The sequence below is a fragment of the Strix aluco genome, chromosome 10 (genome assembly GCF_031877795.1).
Source record: "Strix aluco isolate bStrAlu1 chromosome 10, bStrAlu1.hap1, whole genome shotgun sequence".
NCBI classification, from domain to species: domain Eukaryota; kingdom Metazoa; phylum Chordata; class Aves; order Strigiformes; family Strigidae; genus Strix; species Strix aluco.
This window is the reverse complement of record NC_133940.1, coordinates 14117795-14131616: the sequence shown is the minus strand read 5'-3', so window position 1 is coordinate 14131616 and position 13822 is coordinate 14117795. Positions and strand designations below refer to the sequence as shown.

The following is a 13822-nucleotide window of genomic DNA, read 5'->3' as shown; positions in this document are numbered from 1 at the left end:
CACCAGGGAATTTGCAGTCTTGCTCTGGGTGTCTCCCATGTGATGGAGGGGTACAGACCTACCACAGGGTGTTGGGAGCACTGGGCCCTCCCTCACGGGTACCGCTCACGCTCCCACAGCCTTTAGTTCAGCCGTGGCTGCACTCTCCACCTGATCAGAGGGTTGACTGTGCCCTTCAAGTTGAAAAACTGGGGACCCCAGGCCCTTCTGTGTGGATGACTGTGGGACCCCTTTCTCCAACCTAATGTTGCTGTTGTAAACTGAATCTCTTCAGCATCCCAAATACTTTGAAGCCATCCTCATTAACAGATTCCCGAGTGCCTTGCAGGCATTGAAAGGGAGGGACGGCAGGTCCAGCCCCAGCAATGCCAGGCTGAGCTGGGGCAGTGGCTCCGAGCTTGGCAGCCGTTCTCCAGTGATGGCTTTACTCTGGCTCAAACAGATAGGGCTGCATTATGAAGTCTATGTATTTTTTTTTTAATACACTGAATTTCTTTATGTATTTAATACCATAGTGTAAATTAATATTTATGGAGGTGCCTGAGGTCTTTGGATCATATGTGTCATATACAGCTCTGATCCAAAGCCCACTGTAGCCCAGAAGAAAAACCCCACCTCTGACATTGTTCTCCCCTCTTGCCCCCATGGAATGAAAAAGACAAATTATTTTAAGCAGTTCAACATGTACTGAGCTTTAGTTTGTTAGCTAAGAAAGAGTATAATGTCCTTCCAGGACTATGTTCAAAACTAAAGAACAAAAAGCTACCTTGAAAAATGGCCATTGGGAAGCAGACCGGCAAAAGCCAAGAAACTTGAGCTCTTTGCTAATGAATACTCTGTCCTTAACTCACATTGTCTCTTTTGTTTCCCACACTTTCATGAGCTGCACATGGATTCAATTTGCCAGTCTTTAACCCTTCTTACTGATGCCTGATCTGAGCATAGTTTGGAACCTGGGACAGCTGTCACTTAGGTGCTTGGCTTTGTTTTTATTTTTTTCCTCCTGATCTGTTTGTCCCTGTGCAGTCTCTGGCTCAGATGCGGTAAAGTAATCCACAAGGGGTGTGGAAAAGGCTTGGGTGCGTGCTGGGGAGAGGGAGTCAAAGCTTTTCCAGCTTCCTGGCAAAGGGTGTAACAAAGACGGGTCTGGAAAGCAGGTTTGCTTTGATTAAAACGTAGTAGCATTTCCACTGTGATTACTGGAGGGGAAGATGTTGGTGCTGTGCTAGGACTTTTTTAAGAAGAGCTCTTTTTCTTGGCATAGTTCTACAATTGATGGAAAGTCAGGGTGGAGCCAAGGGATTTGGCATCATGGGAACTTCTCACACCAGCTTGTCTTTGTGCTACAGCACAGCAGAAGTGCTTTCTGCAGAGGGAAGCATTAAACATCAGATGTTTATTTGCGACAGTGAAATTTCTTCCAGTGAATGATTGCCCATAGTAAATATACTTCTTATAATGACTGTATTGTTTCCAAAAACGTAAGTAGCTCCTAGAGTTGCTGTTTGCTAAATTGATAGGGATCTAATTAATCATCCGTTTAAAACAAAAAAAGGCATTCCATGTAAAAAAACATAATGCATTTTCATTCCTCATTTTGTCTCTAGATAACTATTGAACAAAGATCACCAGCAGAGAGTGCTGGTGCTCTTCCAGAATGCGGCAGCCACTTCTGAAATTGATTGTAAAATCTAATCTGACTTTGTTCCATAATTCTATTTTTAGTTTTTCATGTCTGTGAAAAATGTTAATCAATTATCTGTAACTTGATATCTTGCTGTCTCTAATTATCAATCTTTTTGTAGCTTACTACAGGAGAACATCATTTTTAGGAGTACAACTATGTGCTCAGAAAAATTATAATTGCCACTTTTTGAAGCAATTATTTAACAGAACTTCATATATTGACGTTTTTTGTACATAACATTCTGTCTTCTTTAGTTTCATGTTCAAAATAATCTGTTTATTCAGTACAGCTTCTATGTAGTAGGGGAAGATGACCCTGCTCCTACAATTAGTAGAGCTCTGTCATCTATATGGTGCTCATTCTTTCACTGAGATCATACTTTAACCTTCCCAAGCAATGGAAGGTTGTTTCCAGCCAAAGATTACTTTTGGTTGGGCCTCTTTCAGTTCTCAGTTTTGAGTCTGCTTTTGACATCAATATTAAAAATGAATTGCAAAAGCTTTAAATCAAAAAGCACCCCCTCTCCCCTGTCTCCACAGTAATTATCAATATAGTTGCACCATTATAAGTCCTGGAGGCTTTGAAGAGGTTAGGCTTTTTGGTTTCAAATCAGGTGTGGTTTTCTCCTCTTAATCTTTATGGTCATTGAAATATCAGGATTATCAAGTCTGTTTTTTGCTGCAGAACCTGCCGTGCATCTCACTCTCCTGTGATTTCATACATTCTTTAGTCATTGAGAGCAAACAAAGACTGTGTTGAAGTGCAGGGCCTCCGTGCCTTACCCTTACAGTTCACTCTGATCTAAGTACTCTGGAAGTGAAGGGAGTCTTTTAATTAATTTCAGCAGATTTTGAAGGGACATCTCTTTTTAAAGAGGCATGGGAGGCAAGAGTGCAGAGAAACGAGGGAGATGGTCAACTTTTCGTACGTTAAGGTTGTTAACATACAGTAGACATCGGTTAAAGGCTTACAGGTCCTTCTTTGGGAGAAGAATAGTGTCTTGTAAGGAAATTCCTTTGTCCAGACTAACCCTGCTGTTGTTATTTTGTCAAAACTACATTTAAGTCTGGGGGACTGGGGTGTGAATGTGTTTAGAGCCAAGCTGAAACATGTAATTTGTTTTTCCGTAGTTGTCAGTTGTTTATCACTCTTCTGGTTACAGAGCTTTCTTCTGAAATTCTGCATAAAAAGGGACCAAGGTTCAGCAGTTAGAATAATTCTCTTTACAGGTGGTACCTGATCCATCAACTCACGGGTGACACATCACTGCTGACCTCTATATCGCGTTTCACTGTGTAAGCTGTTCCTTTTCTCCCCCATCCTGCGTAGACCCTTTCCTCACCCAAGGAACCACGCTGAACTTGAGTTACACTCCATTAGAGGTACCATCCAAACTGACGTACTTTTAAAAATCTTCACACGCCATAACATACAAAACCTTAGATGAGCAGGAGCCATGTTACAGTGTAAATCACAATATAGACAGGACACGAAGTTGGCTATGCCAACTTGGGTAAGTCTCTGTAGCAGTTACTTTTCTCCCAGAAGTTATGTGGTCCTAAAAGTTTTATTATATAGAATTGGTAGAATAATAAACTTGTGTAGAAAGACACAGCAATTACTTAGTGAAGGATAGAGGAATACATGCTGCATAACTATTCCTGCTCTTGTGTTTTGAAAGGTAGCATTTTTCTAGTGATTCTGCACATGTCAGGTTTCATGGTAGTAATTTCTGGTGTTGTTGGTCTGTGAATACCTGTCGTTACCATCTGTTGGTGAATGATAACTGGTTTTACATGTAATTCATGCCTCAATCTCATCTCTGTCAGATTGGTTTTGTTTCTCTTCAGAAGTCATAGCTGGTCTCCAGCTGTACCCAATGGCAGGACCTGAGGGAGCCTGTCAGGGTTTGTTATAGCTCGGGGCTGCATATAGCAGCAACATCAAATCCTCTAAATACAACTTAAAACTGGCCATGACAACCCTGAAGGCCCTGGGTGCTGTCCAACCTGGTGATAAAATGACAGAAAAAGCTGCAGTGCTGTACGTCCAAGTTCATCGTACGTGCAGGCAGCAAGGCAGGTTCTGTGGCCTGTGACTCTGAGACTCTCCAAATCTAGACTGTACTCCCAGCATAACTTTGGACAAACCACTTAACCCTCCTGTACCTTGGTGCCTTCTTCACACGTTTTTTGTGATTCTTAGACAGTTTTGAAGTCTTCTAATCTTGTTTTGATCTGTATCCCCTAATGTATTTGTTCACTTACATCCTTTTCTTCAATGAATGTATCTGTCAAACTGACTTTGGCTTCTGTAGCAAGAAACGTAATCTCCCTTTTCAGAATTACCTATTCCTTGCTCCTGCTCACCTAGTGAACTTGGCCTTAGCTCCTCTTCTTCATCTTTTTTGCTAATGCTTGCATTACTTACTGTTTGTTTACTGTAGGGCCATTATTTCACCCAACAGCATATTTACAGACTAGGCAAAGAACCCCCCCGCTTTGGTGGTGGTGGGGATGTACTGTCTGGTCCTAAGAACTAAATGGCACTTCTGAGCACTGTTAACAGTTTATTTTTATGTGCAAGAAGAAAAGCTCTGTTAAACTGGCCCAAGATCAGAGATCCACGGAAATTAATTTACACTCCTCTCAGCTGCACTGAATGGTGGACGCAGGACTGAGCGGTGATTTCTCTCTGTACATGAGGGATAATATTAGCAGCTTCCTGAGCTCCAGCTGCTGTGGACAAAGGACGGCAGAGTTACAGCGATTCCTGGAGGGAGGAACTTTAAGATGGAGGAATTTTAAAGAATGTGAAGGACAACCTCTTAAAAAATTGTAGGTGGAGCAATTCCAGGTCATCAAAACACTTTGTAAGCCCAAGATTTATTTTCCTACTTTGAACTAGTTGCTGTTGTGGCGTTTATCTTTTATGCTTTTTAACACATCTACTGTGACCTTTGTGTGATTGCATAAATTGGCCTGAGTATGCTGGAACAGTTATTAGGAACCCCTTTCTTGTGTTGTTTCCTGAATTCCCACATTGTGGAGTGATGTGTGTATGGAAACTGCTTGCTTCCTCCGCTGGCAGCCGTTCAGATGTGTGCTGGAGCTCCTGAGGAATGGGCTGGGCCGGGAGCTGGGTGAAGGGAGGATGCAGGGGAAGAATATTTTAAGGAAGAGAATGTGGATTTCATGCATCTTTGTTCTTTTCCAGTTCCAATAAAGCTGTTATCTCCAATTGTGTGGGTTAAACATGAGCAGTGCTAGTGCTCTGTAGAATAAACAGCAGCAGATGAATTGAGGTTAATATGCCTCGGGCAAGGCTAGCTGCTTTTCAGTGTCTGCATTAAGCAATATTTTTACTTTCCTGATGACTCTACCTTCTCTCTTTACTCCCCACTATTTTCTTTTAGCATGTGGGAGGGAGACAGGATGTGTGATTGAAGAATAGTTTATAACTCTTTAACTCACTGTAGCTATATATTTCCCTTACAACTCCACCCCACAGCATCTAGCAAATATGTGCTTCATTAGCTTGTTCTGCATTGTTTTGGGGATTTTTTGCATTAGCAAACTGTAAGGTTATGGGATGTTAATGAACTGTTTACATGTGTTTCTACATTTGTTCCACTGAAATGTTCTAATGAATTGTCAGTTATGAGGGGAAAAAATAGAGGTCTATACATGCTGCATTTGGGATTTCTGAAATTTGACTTCCGGAATTTTTTTCCAGATCTTTCTTTTCAATGTTAAGAGTTGGAAATGTTGGAAAGGATTTGTTTGCTTAGAGCAATTAAAAGGTAAATGGCTGAATCGTGTTATCTCTTCTCACACAAAGAGCCCTAATGAACTCTGGGAGGCCAAGTTTCACAGTGCAAGGATTTGACATGTGGCCAGCTTTTGCACATTTAGTACTTTTGGAATCTGGTGTCATCTTACGGCCAAACCTTATCAAACTGGGGCTGCTTAATGGGCTTAATATTAGTGTGTTAAATCAGCTGTGGACACACCATGACAGCTTCTCTTGTTTTTTGTTTTGCTCTTTCTTGAAATTACAAGTTAGTGAACAGGAGACAGGTAGAAGCTGTCACTCGGAGATTGTCCTCTGGAGTGACCTCACAGCGGGAGGATTTGAGTGCATTGTATGCGAAAGGCAGAGGAGGAGGTGGATTGTGAGAAAGGCAAAGGTACCATTGTTTGTACACCAGTACGTCCCCACTGAAGGACCAGTTTGTTATCTCGGGCCTTGTTTAGATGGGAGATCTGCCCTGATGACAGGCATCAGGCTGGGAGAAGTTAATGCTGCTTACCCCATTTCAGAACAAGAGCTTTGCCTCTCTCACCCAGAGGTTGGTACCACTGCAGAGATGACCGTGTTATTGCCATTACCAAGTGCTACTAGATCTTCCAAAACAGGGAGACTGGCTTAAGCCTTTCTTTTTATCAGTGTTTTAGTATCCTTTTACTGTCATTCTTTAAATGGGGAGACATGCACAAAGGTGCTATGTTCTTAAAACCAAACTATTTTTTAAGTTGAAAGTCTACAGTGTGATTCCAGGCACTAAAGCCTTCAACAAAAACCACCTCTGAATGGGGCTACCATATTTTATTGTGTGGTAAAATGATGAAACACAGCAAAATCTGGGCTGCATTTGGGAAAATACTGACGTCTCTTCCATCTCCTCTTTCCACATCAACCATTAGATCTGGCTGTGGCAGGGTAGTAGAGGTCTGGGGGTGTTTCCTGTTGTGATGGACTGAGCCTTGGAAGACTACACAATGTATATTTTAGTTTCCAGCAGAACATTATATACAGGGAACTCCTTTAATACCCTGCTTATATGCAGTTAGTTGTGATCAGTTCTTGCCACCCTTTCAATTGTTTTCAGCACTTGGCCAGCAAAAAGCGGGTGAGTCAGATCCCCTGGCATAAACCCGCTGAACTCCACTGACTTGGGGGAATGGTTCCGACACCTCGGGGCCAGCTCCTGCGCCCGCTTCCGCAGGCGGCCGAGTGACGAGGGAGCTCAGACGAAGCCCTCATCGCCCTCCGTGCTGAGCTGCGGGCTGCGGCAGGGCCGGCCCAGGCGCTCGCAGGCACGTTACCGGCTGGCGCGGCCGGAGCTCCTCGGGGCCTGCTGCCCGGCAGGCCGGGGGCAGGGCAGCGGCCTGCGCGCCCCGCCGGCCCCCCGCGCCCCGCCCGCCGCTGCCGGAGCGCACGGGCTGCGCGCCGCGGCCGCCCGGAGCTCGCCCCTGCGGGGGAGCACTGGGGGGCCAGCGGCGGCTCAGCGCTGCTCTCCCGGGATGGGACCGGCTTCCCTGCCGCCGCCGCCCCGCGCATCAGAGAGGCCGGGGCCGGCGGCGGAGTGACGGGCGGGGCGGGGCGGGGGGCGGTCCCCGGGCGGGGGCGGCGGCGGCGGCGGGGCGCTTCCTGCCCGCCCTGGCGGAGCGCCGGCCCGCGGGGCGCCCGCGCCGCAGAGCGAGGCGGAAGGAGGCGGAGGAGGGAGCGGAGCTGCCCGGCCCGGCCCGGCCCTGCCCTACCCTGCTCTGCCCTGCCGGTGGGAGCCTGCTGCCGCGGGGAGCCTCTGCCGGGGGACACTGCCGCCCCAGCCCCGCGGCTCCTCCGTGTTCGCCTCGCCCCGCTGCGCACAGGTAACCGCGGAGAAGGAGGCGCGGAGCGGAGCGGAGCAGCCTCCCCCGGCCGCGATGCTGCGGGCCGCTCTTCCCTGCCGGGGCCGCGGGCGCTGCGAGTGCCCCCGCCGGCGCTGCCACTGACAGCGGAGCCTGTGCCGGGCCACCTCCGCCGGGACGCAGACTTCCTCTTCTTTTTGTTTGTTCTGCCGTTCTTGAGATACCGCTATCCAGGAGGTCCTCTCTGACTGTATTGGATTTTTACCCAGCTATCTTGATTGCCTGTCTGAAAGCATATTTATTTTTAATAAAAAGTCGAGCCACAAATCCAGTTCATATCACGTTCCCCTTTCTGTGGAGTCCGGTTTATTTCTGCAGTTAAAAAAGTTTACTCCCCCCCCCCCCCTCCAATTTTATTGACACTGAGGATGAAGAAGGATTTGCAAATGAAAGCGCCTTGAAATACAACATCTTTTGGAGAGAGCTCTGCAGTTCGCCTGTTGAGTCTCGAATTCCACCCTTTGCCCTTGCTGAATCCACTGTTCTGCCCTTTACTCTCTGGGGTAAAAAACCAAACAACAACAACAAAAACCCGAGGGGAAAAAAAAATACCTTTGGCAGCAGGGAAGCTTTGTGTGACTGACCCAACGAGCTACAAGTGTCCAGTTTCTGAAAAGAAGAAAACCCTTTTGTCTTCAGCAGATCAGTAGGTAAGAGACGTGCTCATGGCGCAAAGGACTCGGCATTCATTCTTGCAGCCTAAACCTGGGAGTTAGGCTGACTTTCTTCTCTGTCAGCTTTTGTCCATCACTTCTCTCCTCCTGTAAAGATTGCTCTTCATCTTGCAAAATTCTTGCAAAAAAATACACTTGTCCACCCATTTCACCACTGGCAGTAAATAGCCAAAAATTAATAGTGATGTACTTATGTGTAATTGGATAAAGTAAAATTCTGTGGAAGTTGCTGAAGTGGGTTTGTGTCAGGCTGTATTTGAAAGCAGACGCGTTTCTTGTGGTGTTCTTTTCTTTGAGAAAATAATCGCAGTCATTGTGCTTGTTATCCACGTGTTGAGATTGTCTTTGCTCGTCATGCTTCACAGAGAAGCATGTATGTGCGTTTATGTATGCACGCGTGCAAACAGGGCTTCCACAGTCAGTTGAGATTTCTTCTTTCACATTGGAATTTGTTTTACATCAAGTGCTTTACTACTGTGTCACAAGGTGTAAAAGTGTTGAACCTCCATAATTAACACACCTTAACAGATTATTGAACATGGCTGGGAACATGCTTGGCACTGTACAGAGTGAGTATGAGGATATGTTTTCTTTGTTTTGAGATTTATTTGAAAGTAAGACTGAAAACGCAGCAGGGACATGTGCACATAATAACTGGATGGAGGCCCAGTCTCCGTGCAGGGAAACATATTTTGTAGCATACTCCTTTCTGTAGGGGCCAAGTGCTGGATGGGTGCTGTATTTCCCATTTCCCTTCTCCCCCAGCTCTGTACCCACTGCCCCACGGCCAGAGTTTCATCGCTACCAGCTCTTTGTGCAGGGAAGGACCTGTGGAATTTTGTGTGGCTGGTAGTAGGGCTCCTCTTTGCAGGGAGGATTATATTCCCTGTGGAAACACACAGCATCCCCCGGCAGGAGGATCTGTCTGTTCATGTGGTGAAACCAGCCTTGACATCATCCTTTTCCCCACTGAGTGGTTTTTTCCTGTAGATGATACAGGAAATGCTACATATTGGTCTGTTGTGGTCTCTGTTCCTCTTCCCCCCCCCCCCCCCCCCCCCCCTTTCCTGTAGTGATTTCTGTGGGCAAAGAAAGTGGAAAAGGTGTCTTGTTCCTGCCTTAGAGGGGGGGCAGCTAGTCAGTGAGCTCTGAGCTGATGGACCCTTACAGAACTGAGGGCGCCTCAGGCTCTGCTGAGGTGCAACAGCCAGTGGGGCACCTTGCGAGCTGGATCCATCTTGGGGGAGAGGACATGGCATAAGTTTTGGCTGCTGTCTCACTTTTTTCTGCTACCCTTGACTTTTTCTGGGGACTGAGCCTTTCTATCAAGTCAGGGTGGGAACACAAGAATCATCTTCTCGAGCTTTCCGTACACCCTTGTGCTGCTGCTGTGTGAGCGATGGGCAGCATCATGTCAGTTTTTCAGGGCTGATATAAAAACATGAACCCTACCATCAAGACCATGACCCTGTTAAATCTTTGGGTCAGACTTTCACCAGGCTTACCTCAGTGACTGCTCTAGGAGTAGGGTCATGAGCTGACCCTGGAAAAATTTGTCCCACAGTTGAAGTTGCACGTTCCTCTGGGGCACTTGATTTCCTCTTTTTCTCCAGGACGCTTATTTGCCACGTAACCCCTGTCCTTAAAACATTCCTGGGAGCCACAAACACAACACAGAATGATTTGTTTCTTCTCTAGCGCTTTTCTGAGGAAAGGATAGGATTTCCAGGAGGAGGGAAAGGGGCGCCTGGTCTTCCCCCAAGCTCGTTGTCTCTGGTTCTAGAGGTGTTTTGCAGGCAGCACTGCCTGCCCTGGGGTGGAGGCTGGAGGTGGAAAGGAAGCTGGGCAGTGCGGATTAGGCAGAATGGGCCATGTACTGGGACATGGGATTGCGGTGGTGCTGACACCTCATCATTGTGGTATTTTTGGCATGACACCTTTAAATTGTGATGGCTGGTTAATATACTGATAGCATGGTTCATCATTCTACCTGTTTATTGTGAACATGACATTAGATTGTGCCATAAACATGGGAGAATCAAAGTATTGCTCCTTCCTGAAGCATGCTTGAACGACTTTGGACTAATGTATGCTTTGTAGCACAGAATGCTGCAGCTGGGCCACAAGGTTTTCATATGTAATACAAATGTATAAAAATTCTCTGTAGTCTGTAATACAGCTCAAAGGGCAGCTGATTTAGACGTGCTTGAGGGTTAAGGTCAGGAGATCACATTCCATAGGTTACTAGATGAAAGTGCTTGAAGAGGGCATAGCATAAATATTTGATTCATATAGAAGGGATTGGTGCAAATCCTTTTGTCCCTTCTCCAAAGATGTTCTGTAGCCAAAGCACTGTTACGAGAAAAATAACCACCAAACAACAGAAAACTTGTAAATTCTTTGTGCTAGAGGAAGTAGGATGGTAGCATGGTGTATTATTGTTGAATTCCACTAAAATGCTTCTCGTGGGATACACCATCTTCAAGAACAGCGAAGAGAACTAATGTTTTTAAATGTGAAATGACTCATAATGCATGGGCTCTTGAAGTTGGGTTTAACATTGTATGCAAACATTGCCAGCTGGTGGGGATCTTTCTGGATAAATAAGAACTATATTTGTACAAGAAGGCTTGAATGATGTATTTCAGATGCATCCTGATTAGCATAAGCTATTCACTTTGCAAAAGAATAGCAAGAATCCCAGAAGTATAGATAATTTAATAGTTCTCTTGTTCTCTTTATTCTGTTTTTCATCAGCAGACTGACCAGTCTTTTTGTTTATTTAGAAATAAGGTTACATTGCTTTACTGCCATGTTTTCCTAACCATGACAGTGAAACTGAGAATTTGCAACCCACAAGTTCTCAAAGCATAAACGCTTCTCTTCTTCTATCCCTTCCTTTGTCTCCAGTGAGTGTAATGTGATTTTTTTTGGGGGTGGTGGTGGTGGTGTTTTTTGATGGAACAACTTGCACCATTTAATTCTGTATAGCACCCAACACAAAGATGTCTTGGTCTATGGCTAGGGCTCACTGTGACTACAATGAATGAACAGCTGAAGTGAAATTTCAGCTCATTAAAGGCTTTATTTTCTTAATGTGGAGAAAAATCTGATGTACATTTAGGATGTTGCTGTATTAATACAGAGATAAGTCTTTAATTCAAGAATTATCAACAGTCCAAGTATATGTTAATGTATAAATACCGTGAATAAATATATCTGTTCGTACCTCTCTTGGGGCAGAACTCTTGTTTTGCAGTTCTTGCTTCATTCTTACTGACAACCTTTAAAGAGCTGCAGAACTGCAACCTGACAGGAAGACAAAACCCATTATAAGAAAGTTCTTACATGTTAAGAGTTTGTATTAAACTAAAACCTGGCTCCAAACACCTGTAATTTATGAGATTCTCCATTCAGTGCAGAGTATGGTGTGTGTTAGGTTCTGTTCTGAATTAAAAAGAAAACTATGACCTTGTTCTTGGCAAAAGGTTCTTGGATTATTAGATGTTCCCACTTTGGGGTGAAGTGTAAATGCTTTCAGAATAAAGTAAGATGCCTGTTTTCCCCCATCTAACTGTTGTTGCACATTCTGATATTTCAAGGTATTTTCAGACACTCACTTTTGAAGAAGTCTTCTCGAAGGTTTCCTAATTGGATTTTTTTTCCTCTTTGCTGTTGTGGACGATATAGTGGGAGTGGAATGTCCTTGGTTGCCAATGTTTGCTGCTAGGTATCCCCCTTCCATGGAGACCGAATGTTTATAATAGTGTGAGAACAGCCATTCTTGGTGATTGGCAATAAGGTTCAAGGCTCTCTTTCTCCTATCCACTGAAATACAAGAGAGGACTTGGATCTCTTGGTTCTTCATAGAAGTGTTCCAAATTGCCCATTGCTGGGGTTATAAAGTTTCAGGAAGCACTAGAGGATTTGTCAAAATGATTTAGTCCATTGTGTTGAATCTGGGCCACAACCGATTTCTCTAAGCTCATTTTCTGCTTTCAGGAATTCTTTGCTTGTCTTACTTTCTGATGAGTATTTACTTTCTAGATTAGACTTTCATCTAACTCTTATGCCTGGTCTTCTCTCTGTATGTGCCCCATATATGGCATCATCATATTGTAGGCTTTAAATCATTGTCTTTATGAAAGAACAGGCACATAGCTGCCCTGTGAGTCCAGTTTGGCTGCAGGAGCTTTTCAGTTGTTAAACCCTTTTCAACAGGAGAGAGTGTATTCCCAAAAAAGCTCTGGAATGCAGTGCCGGCCACAGGAATAATTGCATATTGCAGCCTCCATGCTATGGCCATACCTTCAGCTTTTGTGAAAGTATTTGGTTCATGCTTTGAACAGATCTGATGCTGCAATTGTGTCCATGTGCAAATACTGTATTGTATGGAGAACTCTAAAGTCGGCAAATATCCAAATCTTGCACATTGCTTGGCTCTCCAGAATAGCCTTGAAATGTAATCTTCAAGATAGAAAAAAAATCTCAACAATTTTTGGGAATAATAATGTAAAGGAGCTCCTAGGAGTAATTAATTCTTAAATGTGCAATATAACATTTGTCTTACTTGCGTACTATGCCTGTAAGTGAAAGGAGTTTTTCAGGGTTAATGGAATTTGTGTTTACCTAGACACTAGGGTATAATTTTTTAAGTAAAAATATATTTAGAATTACCTGTGTATAAATGACTACTCAGAGCAAACCAGGCATTTAATGTGAGTGGGAGATTGGTGAATGAGGAATGAATAGGTGAATGAATAGGAGTGGAAAAGAAAAAGTCATGAACAAAACAAAAAACTGATAACAAAATAAAAAGGCCTGTGGAAACAGAGTTCTCAAAGCCTTAAAATCGTGTCTTAGTAGAGTAGTGGTTGTGTGAGGTGCTTAGCTTAAGCAAAGGATGAACATGTGTTGGGGTCTCCTGTAGTGCCTGGGGATCATGAGTTGTGATCATCCTTCATGATGGGTGTTCGATGTGTCATGCTTTGTTGGGAGCAGCTCCTGTATTGCTAGGTTGGTGCTGGAAAAGTGAGTGCTCTCTCCTATTTCTAATAGCTGAATCGTCTCATATTTTACTGGCACGCAGTCTGCATTCTTGGTCCTGCAGACAGGGTTCAGAGATAAATACTGCCATTCATACTGGTTGCTTTTTTACTTTCTCATCCACTCACAGAATGACTGTTGTCTAGTTTGGTTGTGTCTAAGCTTAAAATAACCTTTTATTTTTTTAAATACTAAATATTTGAAAATCTTTGGGAGTTTGGAGAGGTCTCTGGTCATTTTCCTTGATAACTATTGTTGAACTATATAAAGTTCATCAGTATTGGTTAGAATATAGAACCAGGACTTTTTTTAAACCATGAAAAAGTTCACGGATATAATAAAATTGGTTTTTAAAGGCCTTGCTGTTATTTGTATTAGCAAAGCACTTACAGTGTCTAGTTGTAGACCAAGATGTTGAGCAGTTCTCTTACATGAATGTCTATGAATTAAGCCAATTTAAGTTTTTGTTTAATGAATTAATTAGCATTTGTAAGACCTTATCTAAGAGTTTTATCACAGTAATGTTTGTTTGCTTTAAAATGCTTTGTGACTCTACACAACTTGTTTTTTAAAAGAATTACTTAATCTTTTAGGATTATTTACTGTAACCCTCAAGGAAAGTAATTCCACATTTCAGTGACTTTGTTCACTTCAGGGTTTGGTGGACTCTTCCTGCTGTTCTAATTTGGGTGGTTCTGCGTGCAGCTGAAACAAATTTTATT

General features: G+C 43.9%; 1 protein-coding gene across 2 annotated transcripts in view; it reads left to right on the top strand.

The window, feature by feature from the left end:
- AMOT (angiomotin) overlaps positions 1 to 13822 on the top strand; it is a 65260-nt gene that overhangs the window by 4908 nt on the left and 46530 nt on the right. The window contains exon 1 of one of the 2 annotated variants that reach the window (XM_074835334.1): positions 7147 to 8030. The exons of the other annotated variant lie outside the window; for it this stretch is intronic. The gene's annotated coding sequence lies outside the window, so the exon portion shown is untranslated. Of the gene's footprint in view, positions 1 to 7146; positions 8031 to 13822 lie in introns of those variants that run through there. 2 annotated transcript variants of the gene reach the window in all.